Source organism: Lytechinus variegatus, chromosome 4 (assembly GCF_018143015.1).
Source record: "Lytechinus variegatus isolate NC3 chromosome 4, Lvar_3.0, whole genome shotgun sequence".
Taxonomy (NCBI): domain Eukaryota; kingdom Metazoa; phylum Echinodermata; class Echinoidea; order Temnopleuroida; family Toxopneustidae; genus Lytechinus; species Lytechinus variegatus.
In genome coordinates this window covers 63901728-63916776 of record NC_054743.1, presented here as the reverse complement: position 1 = coordinate 63916776, position 15049 = coordinate 63901728, and positions in this window count along the sequence as shown.

The following is a 15049-nucleotide window of genomic DNA, read 5'->3' as shown; positions in this document are numbered from 1 at the left end:
TTTATAACATGCCCCTTAGGATCAAGCAGCAAGCTGAAAAGAAAGAAAGAAAGAAGGAAGGAAGAAAGAAAGAAAGACTTTTTACTTTTTAAATGAAAACTTTATTTACAAATTATAACAAAGGTCAAGTGTACAATAAAAGAATAGTTCGACATATTAACATTCAGGTGAAATCAGATTGGTTACAGAAACAGAATGAAACCAAAAGTTATATGAGCCATGTAATACTGCCCTCGTTAATTGTAAAAAGTAATCTATTCATACACCATTTACGTAAATAGGTATCAATATTGGAACATAATTTGTAATAAGTAAATTCATATAGTCTTCTGTTTTTGAGACGGTGTAACCAAATAATAAGTGGATCGGTGAAATTAGAGGTTCGGTACATAAAGCTCAGTTTCCGGGTCAATCTCGCTACCAGGGATTTTGTCATTGAATTAATATTATAAGAAGATGGGATTAAATATAATGTGGTAGATCGATCGAAAGAAAGAAAGAAAGAAAAAGAGAGAGAGAGAGAGAGAGAGAGAAAGAAAGAAAGAAAGAAAGAAAGAAAGAAAGAAAGAAAGGAAGGAAGGAAGGAAGGAAGGAAGAAGAAAGAAAGAAAGAAAGAAAGAAAGAAAGAAAGAAAGAAAGAAAGAAAAAAAGAAAGAAAGAAAGAAAGAGAGTATATAAATGATAAATAAATTAGTTAATAGATAAATAAATAGATACATAAATTAATACATGAATATACACATAAATAAACGAATAAATAGATAAATAAATATGGAAATAAGAAAATGCAAAACAAAATAATGAATTGATAAGAAAAATCTAATACGTATGATGGTGAAAAATTCATCAGTCATAAAATAAGAAAGTTATGTCATTTTACAATTTCCCCTATTCTGCACAACACAGTGGCATGCAAATGAGAAGTTCCGTGATGTCATTTCTCCATCAGTCGGCAACATAACTCTTTCCCTCACTTGTCATGTGTGCATACAGACTAGGATGTGCATACTACTAGTAGCTGGGGTTTTTAATCAAACGAAAATCCTGACCTATATCATGACTATTTCTACATCCGTTATTTTATTTTTTTATTTTTTTATTTCTTCAAGGTTTTTTTTCACAACCTACTGACTGAATTTGCAACATTGGATGAGCTTCAACATTGCATAGAACCAGTGGCGTAGCTAGGATTTTTTCCGGGGGGCACTGGGGGGTCCTTGCTTTTTCAGGGGGGCACCGGCCATTTTTCCGGTGTGTGTATGTGTCACAAGGGCGGATCCGACTTTCGCCAATGGGGGACGGGGTCCGAATTTATCTCCGCCTATATTTTCCCCGATCCGTCATTTCTTACTTTTATTCTTATAAAACAACATAAACATGAAATAATCTCATAAGCCTTATATAAAGTGCGAGCGCGAGCGATTTTTTTTTTTTTACTTTGATCATTTTGTCCTCAACTTTCAATATTCTTGGCAATGTTATGTGTGATCCTGAACAAAATTCGTATGTAACTAGATTGCTACTGCGAACGCCAAGCACGAACAGAAATGTGTATTAACTGTTCTGGCATTACCGAAAAGGGACCTGTTAAGTACTGCCTACAGTTACCCACGAAGATTGTATATATTTCAATAATGCGAGCGCGAAGCGCGAGCAAATTTTATTACATTCCGACCTAAATAAAAAAAAGGTCATTCTAAGCACTTTTTGTATTAATAAATGGGATAGGTATGTAACGAAACATCTGATGCAAGTGCGAAGCGCGAGAGGAATTAGAAAATTGAGATTTTAGACTTAAAAGGACACTCTATTCATATTTTGTAAATCATAAATAGGATATATAGTTAATTGGGTATCATTAATTATGCGATCGTGAAGCGTGAGTAGACAATTATTGATAATCTGATGTGAAACTGGATAGTTTAAGTACATTTTGAATAAAGAACATGCAGGCTATCGCGCATGTTTTAGATTTAGACATAGAATCTGGGCATTCCGAATAAATTTTAATGGAACATTATGGAATACACGTAGACAATATGAACTTGGCAAATCAAACAATGTGACCACGCAGCGTGAGCGTAAAATGCTGATATGTAGACCATGAAACGGACATTTTACAGAGGACTTAAATTTGTAAATGAAAAAAAAAATAATGAAAGCTCGATGTCCGAGCTAAAATATGTTTTTTATATTAACTTCAAAACTTGCTCCATATCAGCCTATTGAGATAGATATGAATCTCATCGAACAGGCAATTTCTGGCACGAAGCGCAAGCAAAAGTTTTATATAGTAACATGAAAGATTTTTTTCAAGTTTTCCCTTCACATTATTTCATTCACTCGTCTTCCTCCTCTTATTTTTCTCTTCTTTTTTTCTTCTGTCTTTCTTCTTCTTTTCTTTTTTTCTTTTCTTCTTTCTAGCTTTTTTTCTCTCTGCCATTTTTTTTCTGGCGGGGCACCTGGGGGGAGGCACACCAAATCTCAGGGGGGCACGTGCCCCCCCCGTAGCTACGCCACTGCATATAACTGGGATTTTCCGGGGCTCTTTTGAACATTTTAGGGACAAAATAGGCAGAGCTCAATGCATTTTTTCCCTGCCCCCCCCCCTCTCTCTCTCTCTCGTCATTTCCTTCACGTCTTGCCGTGTAACACTAGACTACCCTAAAATCTTCCCAATCCATTAAAAGTTAATGCCATTCACGACTTAATGTATCCTTGAGAGAACAAAACAAAATGAAAATAAAAACGTGATGCCCCCGTCCATTGTTCACATCCTCAATCGGTGCAGACTAGTAACAAAACGATTCACTCAAATCATGTTACCCATAATTCCTAAGAGTTGATTATTAAATCTAACGGTGTTTAATCCGTCATTAACTGAGTTCTTTTCTTCTTCGACACATTCCATTTGTAATTTCTGAGGGTGAAGCCGTTCAACTATTGAGAGCGAATGCTTCGAGCTAAGGAAGATGGGAGTCGCAACGCATAGAAAACATGCTCACATGAGGTCTTAACAAAACTGCATTCTCTGGTTCTAAATCCATCGCCAAGGACCCCACTTTCTTTCTCCTAAATCACATTTTTATGTAAGAGTCACTTTAAGGCTTGCGGTGCATTTTTGTTTCGATGAGAAAGGTAAGGTGTGAAAGTATGCTCTCTTTATTGCGCCGTAAAATCCATACCTCGATTGTTAACATTTCAAACAAGTTTTAATAAAGAGCGCCACTCTATTACCGCCATAATCATCAATCCGCTCGTTGCCTTCTCTCACCTCTATCTATCCTCTTATTTCTTCTCTCTTTTTTTTCCCTTTCTCGCATTTCCAGCGTCTTTTACAAAATCAAAAGCCATTGCTTTTGAAAATATTGATCCCACCCCGAAGGCAAAATGAATTATATACAGCTGGACATTTTAAAAGCCAAACAATTTCAGTTTTCTTTCTTTTTTTTTTCTTTCAAGCCGTTGATGCCTGGCCGCTGGAAGGGCCCTTCTCCCGTGTTTGAAGTCTTAAAGAGGCGCTGCGCGGGCTGAGTATTTATCCTTGTCATTATAATGAATTGTTACTGTGTCTTGAAAATATTCTTGTTAGGTCTTGATTGGTGGGTAAGATGTTTGTGACTGCAAGCGATACACCTGTGCTTTCATTACGGATTGACTCTCCTCTTTTTTCTTGTCACTTTTACTCCGACCTTTCTGCCTTCTTTGCATATTTATCCAGTCATTGTCCCTTTACCCCCATCTCTTTTCTCTCTCTCTCGCTTCTGTCTCTACCTCATCCTCTCCCCCACCTCTCCCGCTCTCTCTCCACACCCCTCTCTCCCACTCCCATTCTGCATCTCTCTGTCCCTCTGTTTCCTCTTTCCCTCTTTCAATTATTTATGGAAGTTGCAAGAAATGAATATCAAATTTGCAAATTTTCAATCAATTTTTTATTATTACAGCAAATCAATTTATGTTTCAATTTGCAAGAAGCGTACAAAAATTAATTGCAAATTATGTCAAGTTACATTTATCCTTTATAATTTGGGAATATGTTTCGAAGCGCTGCATAGATGGCGGATCCAAGTAGGGAAACATCCGGCCCTTGCCCCCCCCCCCACCCGCTTGAGAGTAGCCAAATATTTTTTTTTAGGGGAATATGTCATGGATGAGGAAATGAGGACTTTTTTTGGGGGGGGTTGTCAAATTTGTCTGGAACAAAATTACTTCAATTTTGTGGGGAATTTTTTTTTCTCGTTATTTTTTTTTTCAAATGTTTTATGAATAAGAATGTCCCCCCTTGAAAAATCCTAGTTCCGTCCCTGCCTTGGCCTGTATTTACGCTGAACAAAATTGATAAAATGATGTAAAATATTACAAGATTGATGAACTAATGTAAATTGTTTTGCAGTGCCCTTCCCCCCCCCCCTCCATTCCCTTTCCTTCTTTCTTTATCTCTGATCTCTCTCTCTGATTCTATTCCTCTGTCTTTCAAGTGGGCTCTCCAACTTTTAAAGTATACCCCAGGGGTTCCTCAAATATATAGCAAAAAGTTAATTGGTCCAGATTTCTATTTTCCTTGATTTTTTTTGTGAGTCCTCAGAAGATTTCCCCCCTTTTCTTTCCACAAAACCAAAGCGCCCGCGGGGAAGATAGTCAGCTTATTCTCACCTCAGCTTTATCCTAAGCTCTGCGCGCTCCTTCACACCCCTAGTTACCAGGTAACAGTTTCTGATTTGTTTAAAAGCCAAGTCAAAACATAGGATACTTCGATGGAATTGGTACCCTACCCTCCTCCCCTTTACGGTTACACTTCGTAATTCCGAAGATTCGCAATTTCGAAACACGTAAATTGCCTATACCTCGATGTTCGTTAATCCGAAAACGCAAAAGGGTTCGTTAATCCGAACATTTGTGGCGTTATTCCGAAGGTTCGATAATCCGAAAACGAAATAAGGTTCGTTGTTCCGAAGGTTCGTTAGTCCGAAAAAGAAATAAGGTTAGTTAATCATTTAGTTTTCGGATTAACGAACCTTCGGAATTACGAACCTCATTTCTTTTTCGGATTAACGAACCTTCGGAATTACGAACCTCACTTCGTTTTCGGACTAACGAACCTTCGGAATTACGAACCTTCGGAAATACGAACCTTCGGAATAACGAAGCTTCGGAATATCCGAACCTTCGGAATAACAAAGCTCCGGAATTACGAATGTATGCGCCCCTGACCACCACTCTACACACACACATGATTCTTTATTTGATTTTTTTTTTTTAGCCAAGTCAAAACCTTTCATATAATCGGTACCCCCTCCACATTTACCACCCCTGTAAACACACATACTGGTAACGGATTCCGATTTTTTTTAAGGAGAATGAAACCTTTGGAACAAGATAGCTTGTGTGAAAACAGAAAAATCAAAGAAACGGATCAACGAAAGTTTGAGAAACCTCGGGAAAATAATGAGAAAGTTATGAGCGTTTGAATATTGTGATCGCTAATGCTATGGAGATCCTCAGATTGGCAATGCGACAAAGATGTGTGATGTCACCTGTGAACAACTCTCCCCAGTACTTTAGTATATATTTCACTTAAATTGCCTCTTTTATCACATCAATCAGAAAATCATGTGTTCTTTCTATAGGAGGGCATGTAATACATATTTTTAAAGAATACATCATGGATAAAGAGTTTGTATCACCATAAGAAAAAGCAAAAAGAGACACTTCGTAGGGAAAGTTGTTCACTTGTGACATCACACATCCTTGTCGCATTGCCAATTGGAGGATCTACATAGCACTAGTGATTGCAATATTCAAATGCTCATAACTGTTGTCTCAATATTTGTCCGATTTTTCTCAAACTTTCTTTGTTCTTATTCTGACTTTGATTTTTCTTTTTCGACACATGCCTGTTTGTTCCAAAGGTTTCATTCTCATCCTAAGCCAAGTCAACACATAATTATAGGTACTTCGATAGAATGGTACACACACCCTCATTAATTGACAAATCATACTTTTAAAAAAGTCAAGACATCACACACACGTCACACTAACGCACATCCACCTTTTTCTGATGCGGATTCCAGAGATGTTTTGTTTTGTTTTGAAGAATATTTTATTTTCTTTCAAATCAATAAGTTTACAATCACAATTCATATAAATAAAGATTCTTTGCATGTACACAATAAATAAACAATCAAACAAATAAATATATCAATATCAGTGAAATTACAAATACTTTTTATATGATTACAAATGAAGTTAAACTGCCAAATTTTTCTTCTATAACAATGTGAAAGCAAAGGGGGAAACCCATATCAATCGACAAACTAAAAAAAAACATACTTTGTAAAAGATGGCTTTTTTCCCTGGATAGAAAAGAAATAATATATTTTGCACATAATAATTGTACAGGAATAACAAAAGGATAAAAGATTATTTTAAAGGTTAACAAGAGGAAGTTTATTATCCTATCCCAGAGATAGGAGAGGGGATAGCCTATAAAGTGTCCTCTCCTTTTCCAAATTCAGTCTTTTTAATTTCTTTTTTTCCTATTTTATCATTTTTTTTCCTTGGGGTGAGATGTTTGGTGACATTTCAGTAAACCAAATTTATTTGTTAAAGGTCAAGCCCACCCCAGGAAAACGCTGACTTGAATAGATAGAGATAAATCAAACGAGCATAGTGCTGAAAAATTTCATCAAAATCGGATATAAAATAAGAATATTATGACATTTTAGAATTTCGCTTATTTTTCACAAAACAGCGATATGCACAAATAGGTGAGTCAGTCGATGATGTCTATCACTCACTATTTCTTTTGTTTTTTATTGTTTGAATTATACAATATTTAGACCAAAACCAAACTGGTGGTGTGGACGTAAAATAGATTCCGGGCTGGTGTTAAATCAACACCTAAGTTTTTGCAATGGAACAGTCAAATTCTAAAACTTCTTAGCCAATGAAAACCACAGTTTACTGAAATTGTCAGTGCTGACAACTTTCATGAAACGCCCCCAGGGCTATATACGTCACAGCACGAAGTAAGCGATCAATTAAAAATCAAATGTCCAATAATCACGAGCGATGTTGCATGCTCATGTTGTCCAGAACCCTGGCAAGTAACCAATCAGAATGGCTGTTCCAAATCCCAAATTGATTTCAAACCCATGTGTTGCGGGCCGGGCCAAGGTACTATTCATTTCATGAAGTCTGATGTAAAACCCGGTCACAGCAACGAAACCGAGTGACGATATGTCATTGGAAATAACAGAAAAGATGTGGTCGGTCTGGAGTCGGTTCCACCGCTGTGACCGTGTTGCATGAAGCCATGACTCACTTGTAAGAACATCAAAAATCACAGAAGGAACGGGGATGGATTGAACCCATGCCCAACTCCGTTAAATTCAAATCTTCTTATACCGTTTGCCTTTCCTCTCAGCACCCCGACTGTTAACCCCCCGAACAATCTGATCCAACCTCGCTCCGGGGGCGACACCTGGAGAGGTTGATGGGAGGGAGGGGGTGGGGAGAAGACCTACATATATATATATATTACTATGTAATAATAATTATATAGAGGTATTATAGAGGTATCCGATCCAGACCTTGTAGAGGTGTCCGATCCAGACGTCTACATTTTCTTTCTTTCCTCCCCCGTTTTAATTTTCATCCTCTTTTTTTCTTCATTACTTGAAAAAGCAAGGGGCGGTTGCCACTCGCCCCTTCCCCCATCCCTGTGGCACCGTTCATAATTCGCTGCATTATAAACTCCATCTGTATACAATGGTATAGTTATCTCTCTTCCAAGATTTGCCCCTGAATAGTCTTTGAAGTTTGTCCAATCCCCTTCAGATACTCGTTATTCCTATCGCTGATAAATTAACAACTTGAAAATCATCTACCTTGGACATCGCTTTTATTATCCTGTATCGTGGTTGAATAACTCTCTCATTTTTATGTCTTCTTTTATTCTTGAACTGTGTTTTTATTGAGAGTGTTTTAACCAACTCTCTGTTTCTTAATCCAAAGAAGTTCAGAACAGGTGGGTGCGCGAAATGGGAGTCTAAGCCGCGTATTGTATTGAATGGTTAGGAGGTGGTTTAACCGGTCAGTGATTAAGTCAAGATGAAAGGAAACCGCCACTTGAACGAATAAGAAGGTGTCAATTTGATCGCCTTCGAAATCCTCCCTTGCCTTAACCCTCAACATGCCAAATACATGCCAGCTCTGTATGCATTCAGTGATAACATTAGGAAACTAGCATTTAACGGTTAACCGGGCAAATAGATCTGTCAAACTGGAGCTCGAATCCTCTTTGGGTTATACTCGCTTTCATCTTTTCGGGTGACACTTGAAATTGTCATTAACTTTGTCGGAAGCCGTCCTTTGAACATGCGCTGACTTACCTGTCCCCACTTGACATTTCAATAAATCAATCAAGAATCGGGGAGTTTATTTTCAAAAGGTGCTAAATCCTCTTCCATAACGTCACACTGCAAATTGGGCGACCAAGGGGGGGGGGTGGTAGGTGGCTTTTTAGATAAGATTTTGTGTGCACTCTGCGGAATAGAGGGTGTAATAAAATGATGTTTTAAAGAAATACGTTCAAAAAAGTTTCACCTTAAGAAAAGGTGTACTGAGGTCTGAGGACAAAGATTTGACACCATTCGATATTGCATTGTAAAATAAATGTGTTTTTAAATGCGCAGTTTCGTGAAATTATGCCAGATGCTATTTCGTGAAAATGTACCATGAACGTTTTTTTTTCATATAATAGTAAGAACCAACCATCGCATTTCTTCTACCTTTATCTCGCCTGCGACTTTATTATAGCCCCTTCAAAATCGTGCGATAAAGCGCTTACTTATGTTGAAAATACACTTTTTCATTGTTTTGTAGAAATCACTAGGTTTTATTATTAGGCGCTGATGTGTATTTTTACTCTGTGATTGTTTCTCATATTCAATTGTTTTCTGTATTTTCTTTATAATCGAATTGTTTATTTCTTTATAATGAATTTGTTTATTTATTGAGTTGTCCCTTTATTTTAGGCCTACTTGCCGTAATACTTAAAAAAATTGGTTTTTTTTTCTCTTTTTAAATTTCGAGAGCCTCATAAATTACGTATAAAATTGAAGTTCATTAATTGAAAACGAATAAAACACGACATGTTTGACAATGAACAATCTGATATGATTTAAACATAGGCCTACACTATACAGGCCAAACAATGTTCAATGATTTAACGATGTTAAATCTTGTATTTGATCTATATATGCATGGGAAAGTCGTGTAATGGCAACTGAATAAATATATCTTTCTCTGTGTCTTTTAAACTTCATGTAATTTTTGACAAAGAGGGGTCCTTTATTTGTTTCGTTGTTTCCCAAGTCTTCTAAATTGTGTTTGAGACACGTGTTACTTTTAGAGGCAAATGTTGGCTGAACTTGTCATCACTGTTTTCCTAAGGAGTCCCTCTTTTAACGAGATAAGAAACCATATATTCTCTAATTGTCCGTTTGCCCCAATCTCATCAAAACTACTAGTCAAGCGCTTAATGTCAATTTGCCTTTCGTAGTTTTCACACTCTTATTTTTTCGAAGCGCATCATTTTCATTTTTCATTAACCAGTAATCTTCTTGATATCTGTCACTGCATGGTGAAGTATACACCAGTCGGGGAACGTTCAATTGCTCTTATACGGACCGCCGCCGTTTGCCCACCCACTTCTCCTTCTACGCCCGCCGCCAACACCTGGGTAGCGCAGACGTGCTCGACAGACTGCGCGGCGACACTCCTGTCACTCAGCCCGCTCCGACCCGACCAGGGCAGGTGAGGATAGGGGGGGGGGCTGCGATCGACAGCATGCTCTTAATAAAACTTCACAGCCTCTTAAGCACACATGAGATAGAAAAGGACGAGAGAGAAAAGAAGGGTGAAAATCACAGTCATCGCACTTTGGCCCGTTTGCCCACCAAGCACGTCGTGTAAACCAAAATGTCAACACTTTCTTAACACTTCGAGATAGAATTACAAAAAAAGGGACATAGTACCGATCCACTTGTAGAGAAAAGGCTGCTCCATTATCCTTGTCCCTCATTTCTGTTCCTATATATTCTCATTTGTTATCCCACTTCAATTGCAAGAAGATTGGTTTGTTAAATGAGGCTTGAGTAAAGCCGCTTGTTAGGAGTATGTCACGTTCTTCAGAAGCTTGGAGTTAGAGAGCGGTCAACACAGACCGCGGCCAGCTATCGTCTTCATAGGCCTACCTACATGCTACCACATCTGCGCCTTGCTGCTGTATAGTTCTTATGCTCCCATCTGCAAACATGTTGTGCATAATGTTGTCTGTATTCTATTCATAACTTAATATAATTTGCGTCTGCCGCACAGTGGTTCGCATTGATAGAATATCCAACCAGCACTTGATTATTTCACTGAAGTTTCTTAACGTCCAGCATTGGCACTCCAACCCCCTCCAACAAAAAGTTTGACAGTAAGCAAGTGGTAAAATGCACCCACCAGGCAAGATCATGTTTGTCGCATGTGCAAATCGTTCAACTTACCTTCTTTCGACCAATCAGAGTCATTATCAACATGTGCACTTGTTACAAAAAACTGAAATTATTATTTTTCATTTATTTTTTTACGAGGCTCTGATCTTTCTAAAATTCTTATTTTGCCTTCACTCACACCTATAAAGAATACACGGCAAAACGCTGTTTAAACTATTAAGCATATTGTTTAAAGGTAATGTTTAACTTTGTGAGCAGCCGATTTAAAAAATTCTCAAACCAATATGAAACATGTGTACAAGTGCATGTATTAGAACTAATAAACCCTGAAAACAACCATTATTGAGAATGAAAAGATAAAACTACAAGGCAAACTCCGATTTTGTAAATAGGCGTCTTATAGACGCCTAAATAGTGCATATAAGTGTATGGGATGAAATTAAGATGGTGTTTCCGGTCACTTTATATTTCAATTTTTGAAGCAATAAATATTTGTTTTCGAACGCAATTTTTTCTGGGCTTCATTTTGTAACATATCACAGACATAGGTGACAAGTGTGACATTCTAGCTCACATTTTTGAAAAGTCAAACCAATGTTAACAAATCACTTTAAGCATATTGTTTAATCTTGTGACTCTAACAACTAAGTATATGAACTGTTGAACAATTGTTCAATTTTTTTCAAAGTTCATGTTTGAAAGTTAAACAATAGTACATGTAGTTAGAGTGGGGGCATAAACTATATACGACAGTTTATAACTTAAATGGCGCTGCGAAACCGTCCTCAGATTCACTTAATTAAGTATGCTACTATACATGTAGAGTACCTTTTTCGCTCATTAGCGGAAAAATATCTCAAGATAGATTTTTTTAATTAAATGAATAAAGAAATAAGCTTATCAGGAGGAAAATCCTCCTTAAACTGGGAGAAAGAAATTCCTATTTCTTTAATAAAATGGATGGTATCCTCCCTTTCCAGAATGGCTTCTACTTTCGATCCATTTTAAGGGTAGTTCCCACCAAGTCTCTCCATGCTTCTGGGGAATGTTCCATGAAGCACCTAGTCAGTAATTTTCATGGACAAATTTAAGCTTATATCCAATAAGATTCTAGGATTTCAATAGCTTATAACAGTAATTCACTGACTATATGTTTCGTGAAATGTTCCCTGATCTTCTATTGTTGTTATATGAAGCACAGGAAGGGTCCCAGGGCGAATAGAGGGGTTTCAAAAAGCTGACGTTGTGACAGGGAGCTGAGAATCAAACCGCTTTATCGTGACACGAAGTCGCCCCCGGCTTTCGCTTATATTGTTAAGCGATGGAGTGTGAAGTCTTGAAAAGTTAAACTTCAACTTCGGAAGGTGTATTTTACCGCTCTCAGGGACACTTTCTCTTCTTGAAATATTTCCACCTTTTTACCTCCCATCTCTCTCTCTCTCTCTCCCTTTGACTCTCGTTCATTACTTTCGTCAATACCCATAGCGGATTTGATCTTGGCTTGCCTTTGCCTAAATACCTCGCTTTTTAGAGCGACTTCTAGCACTGATCTCGAAAGAAAACAAACCAGGACTGACGTGGTCCATTGGTAGCTGGGATAGCCCCCTCCAGCCCCCGGGGCTCGCTCCCCGACCGGTCGGAGTATATATATAGTCCTCTATTCTCACCTGTGCGCACGGATTAGAATCGGAAAGGGAAACGCAAGTCGAGTTTCGTCTTTCATCCAAAAAAGACTCAATAGAAAAACACTCCCTTAAAAAAAATCAACCTAAAATTGATACAGTTGCTTTCTCGGGTTCCAATGGGAACGTATAAGAGAAGGGGGAAGAAAAAGGAACCCTCGTTAGGGATTTTGTATTTTTAAACAACAATGGTTGAGTGGAGAGGGTTGGTTTGTTGTGGATTTGCTTAAAAGCCAACTATGCTTACCCAACTCCGGCGGTGTAATATAAGACATGAGACATGACTCTGCCACACTGGCCCGCCGTTTATACCTTTGGCCACTCTGGGGCGACGCCAAAGGGGGCGGGGCGACCTCCCCTTAAATATTTTTCAAGTAGTGAAACAAGGGAAGGAAAGAGGGGGAGAGATGAAGATAAGAAGAAATATATCTATTAAAAAAAGTTAGGTCTGGTCGTGTAACACTCTATACTACTCCTACCACTCAGCATGTCAAGAGCGAAATAGCCATCTTTAGGTCGCATTACCCCTCCCCCCTTCCCCTCTATGTAAACAAAATACATTGGCGCCGCCCGTGTGCCCACTAAGTGCCCCCAAACGTTGCCCCTTTTTTCCAAAAAAAGGTCAAGAATAGGAGAGGAAACCCGGGAAAAGAGAGGATAGGAAAATTACCCTAACCCTTTGCCCTGTTAGTGATATTGGAGCGGGGGACTGCTGAAAACGTCAACAAACAAGCCTATTTTCCTCTCCTCTTTTCTTTCTCATTGTAGCATCAAATTATTGCACGTCCTTACCTTCCGCTATTGTGAGTGTTACCGTTCTGTTGCACGACGGGCCTCCGTCCTGTGACCGATTCCTGACCGACGTCTGACCGATACATGGGGTTCACCCTGACCAAGTAACGCTACGGTAACATCAACGAAACAGACGCCAGACCGATCAACGCTATTACGTTATTTCAAATGTCATGCCATCGGTCGGAGTGTAGTCAGTTTGTTAGTATGAATGTGTATAAGCAGGATTCAAAATCTCGATAACATGATATAACGATGCACGGTGTCAAAATATTGTGATACATGACACTTCAACTAAAACAACGTTGGAAGATGACCAAGATAAACATTGAAAAAATATAGTTGTGTAATCAAGGGGAAATAGGGAAGAGAAATAAAACGAATGGAAAGGGGGAAAGGTGACATATTGTGTCAGAATCTACCACGGAATTCGATTTTAATCTCAAAAGAGTCATTCATTTTGCTAGTTAGTCACTTAAATTTAAGACCTCCTCTACGCCATGTTTTCCACCCTCAAAAGTTTTGTTTCATTGCATTTCTGGTAGGGTGTCACATACCGCCATTCCTGCATTACCTGATTACTCATCCGATTTTTTTTTAACCTTGTATAGTTATTAAAAAGGCCTTGCAGGTGTCCATTTTGAAAATGCAACTTTTTTTGCTCGGTTTCCACGCTCAATCGTAACGAAATAATAATTGAAAGTATTTTTAAGGGGTGCACAGATCTTTGGCCAGGGGTCTCGGCCACTAAACTTTGATCTCGTTCTTCTATGGTACACGTGATTTTTTTTCTCTCTCTCGTCCGTCATTGCCCAAACATTTTTGTTTGCCATCCATTTGCCTCATTTACCTCAGGATTTCTGGTAGCGCCACATACTCCTCATTATTTCGACAACGATGACCACCCAGTGTAGTTGTTTATTTATTTATTCATTTATTTGTTTATTCATTCATTTATTTATTTATTTATATATTCATTCATTTATTAGTTTATTCATTCATTCATTTATTTATTTATTATGTACTTATTTATTCATCTAATATCTATGTATCTCTGGTTAATTCTCTACTTGTTTATTTATTCATGTCATAATGCTATAATTCAATTAAACATCGGAGGAAATAAAAGCACATTACATGCATGGTAAGTTGTTACGTAACTAAAAGAGAAGTGTGTAATATCAGGACTAATCAGATTCGTATACCGTCGATTACAATATGCTACTATGAAAATATTAGGGTCATAAGATGGTTTAGAATGGTATTTTTTCCAGCGGACATGACTGAGGACTTTATTAATTTTCAGACAATGTTTATCACAACGTCCTTCTGCGCATGACATGATCATTTCCGGTAGTATTTTTATCTCCACTTCCATTCCCTTGTTATAAACTCAACTTGAAGAAACCTCCATTTTCTAGCTTGATTCTTTAAAGTCGTCGTTGAATAAATAATTGACCACGAATTGCGGTTTATTCGAGGAACAACAGTTGAATAACAATTAATTACCCATTTATAACACATGGCGTATTACCTGTTCACAAAGAGGTGATCGGATGGGGTACAAAGTTGCACCCCTTTCGACTCCCTCCCTCCAGCAGCAAAGCAATTAAACGTCGGAAGGGATGACGGCGATTCAATGACGAGACTCCAAAGAAGCGTCTATGAGGCGCCGAAAGAGCACATTCAATATTAGTCTCGTGTCGATATATTGACAATATATAGTTGCGGGGGAGGGGGCTCAGGCTTGCCCCCATCCTTGAATTTTAGGTTAAATTATGGACCTGCTTCTTAGGGTGAACAGATTATTTTTCGACCTAGTATGGAGCAACTTCCCTTTAGGGGGCAATTCTGTGCTCATCAGGGTCCAAAGTTTATCTCGTCGACAAATGCTTCGTTTGGAAATGATATGGATGGGTGAAGGGTTGCACCCCTGTATTTGATACACTTACCCAATTATTGAGTAAACATGGCATATACATGATATAGGGAACATTCATGTTGCACTGTAAAAACTGCGGTATTAAAACTGACACCAATTGGTGTTAATAGAGGACCACACCCTGAGGT